The 2,730-nt window shown below is 39.1% G+C and overlaps 1 pseudogene; it reads right to left on the bottom strand.

Annotated features, from left to right (window-relative positions):
• On the bottom strand, positions 1 to 1,674 carry LOC140199436 (gamma-crystallin S-1-like; annotated as a pseudogene).
• Positions 1,675 to 2,730: the final 1,056 nt, after the last annotated feature.

Raw genomic sequence — 2,730 nt, 5'->3', positions numbered from 1 at the left:
TTAGAAGTCCCTCATGCGCCTGAAGGACCCGATCATTGAGTTGTAGCCGCCCCAGTCAATGTATCTCCTGTATTCCCCGGGTCTCAGGAAGTACTGTCGGCCTCTGTAGTTGGGATGTTCATAGAAGATCCAGTAACCATCCATCACCTGACAGGAGTGGATGTCATGGTAACGGAAACGATCGTAGACAGGGGGACAGTCATCCATGAACTCCATCATCTGTCCTGCAAAGTCAGGCCTCTCATAAATCCTCATCCTGTAGTTTCCTCCTCGATACTGGAATAGAAAAAAAACACCGTTTTAGTAATAATCTTTTGACGATCGTTCGCTCATTAAGCATTACATCAGAACACCATTTCACAGTCTTCAATGGGAAATAAAGTTAGATGCACTGTGAAAATTTCATTAATTATCTGTCTCCAACTGGCATTGCTGCTGATTCAAACATAAGTTAAAGGAAAACAAAGGAGAAAATATGAGAAATTCTGTATTTAGAACGTAGAACATAGAACAGTAGAGCACAGGAACAGGACTTTTGGCCCACAATTTTCTGCTGAACCAATTAAATTAGTAAACTTAAATTTAGTTGACTATTTAAATTAATTCTTCTCTGCGTAAGTAATGTCCTTATCCTTCAACATCCCTTATATGCATGTGCCTAAGACTCTCTTAAAAGCCCCTGGTGAACCTGCCTCTAACATCACCCTGGGCAGCATATTCCAGACACCCACCTCTCTCCGTGTAAAAAAAACTTGCCCTTCATATCTCCCTTGAGCATACACCCATTCACCTTAAATGCATGTTCTCTGGTATCTGTAATTTTAACCGTGCGAGAAAGATACTGTCTCTCTACTCTATCTATGCCTCTCTTGACGTTATAAACCTCTACGTGATGTCCACTCAACCTCTGCCACTCCAGAGAAAACAGCATAAGGTTGTCCAACATCTCATTATATCCAATGCCCTCTAATCGAGAGCATCCTGATAAGCCCCTTCTACACCCTCTCCAACATCTCGACATCATTCCAGTAATGGCGTCACCAAAATTGTAAGCAATATGCGAGATGATGAAAAAAGACAAGAAGTTGTTGCTCAAGGTCCCAGCAATCTTATCTCTTGCCTCTCTCAGTAACCTCGGTTATATTCCGTCAGGCCCTGGGGACTTAGGTGCATTAATGCTCGTTAAGAGACCTAACACTACCTCCGTCTTTACATTGATGCCATGCTGAACCTTCGCAAACCAAAGCTCTGCTGTGTTTTCTTCATAATTGCACAACACTGCATATAAATAAACAAGCATACTTAATACCCATTAGACAATTGCTGGCATCTTCAGAGACAAACTGCAAAAGATCAGATGCCCTGGAAAAAAAATAGAAACGTACGTATGGGTAGCTGCAACAGGACCTGATTGTGTCATTGAATCCCATCCAGCGCTGGTAGTCAGGATAGTCTCCCCTGCTCAGGACATACTGGTATCCCATGTAGTTGGGTCTCTCGTACAACACCCACCAGTCACTCTCGACACGGATGGAGTTACAGCGGCTGAAGTAAGGGGAGAGGTCGGCACAGTCGGAGCTGCACTCATAGTGCCGACCCTGGAAGTTCCTGTCCTCGTAGAAGATGATCTGTGGGAAGAAACATATCTGTGTTAATAGTTTCTCAGGTGTTCATGAAGAATTCTCATTTTGGTTCATTTACTGAGTAGCCCTTGCCTTTCCCATTTTGAACACTGTGAGTCTGCTAACCAGCTGAATGTTTCACTGCCTAACACAAGTTGGTATTTATATGCAGGGTAGAAAGACCTCACTAGGCAGTTCCTTGTTATTCTTATGACACAACATTAAACATCAGCAAAATGCAACGAAATCCTTTCTTTCATTTATTGTAGAAAAGCAACAGAAAGACATTTGTTGCATAGATCCTTTCAGTTGTGCTTTCTTATCATTTTAATTGTTTCAACCAAACAGTTCAGGAAAATTCACAGCTACATATCACCCAGGTCCATTCACCTAGGTCAATGTCACATTTTGGTTCTCTTTCCCAAAAGGCCTAAATTGAATTTATACCTTATTAAACTGAGAAGAGTTTTTTTTTGAAAATCCACCAATCTATACAGCTTTTGCTCCACAGCACTAATCAGCCACCTCTATTCTTTCATCAGTAAATTCAGCCAAATGAGATAAACATGTTTTGCCTTCAATAATCTCTGCTGCCTCTCCCTTCATAACCCACTTGATCCTCCAAGTAAGAGTTAATATTGCCTTTCACTGTGGTTCCTTTCAGTATTCCCACTTCTCTTTCAATATTTTTATTGATATTATAAATTGCATGAATAGAAATACAAAATTCATAAGGATACAAGTAATACAAATTACATTACATTTAAATCATAGTAATATGATCACAGTATCCCATATTCCAAATCAATCATGTAGAAAAAATATTGAATTGTGAAATGAAATAAAATAAAATAATTGTATTTTATTTAAAAAAAATCTACCCCCACTACCAAAATGAGCTGGTTGGTAAAAAAAAAAGAAAAAAGAAAACTACCTTACCATATGATATTATAATAATAACAGCTCAGAACCATACTTTGATAACAGTTCAAAGATTATGAAAATAATTCAGAAAGGGTCCCCATAACATTAAAAAATCATGTTTAGAATCAGAAATCAAACAACGAATCTTCTCTAGATCAAGGCACAACATAACATCAGATAGCCA

Source organism: Mobula birostris, chromosome 6 (assembly GCF_030028105.1).
Source record: "Mobula birostris isolate sMobBir1 chromosome 6, sMobBir1.hap1, whole genome shotgun sequence".
Taxonomy (NCBI): domain Eukaryota; kingdom Metazoa; phylum Chordata; class Chondrichthyes; order Myliobatiformes; family Myliobatidae; genus Mobula; species Mobula birostris.
The sequence above is the reverse complement of the archived record's forward strand: the minus strand, read 5'-3'. Positions and strand labels throughout refer to the sequence as shown.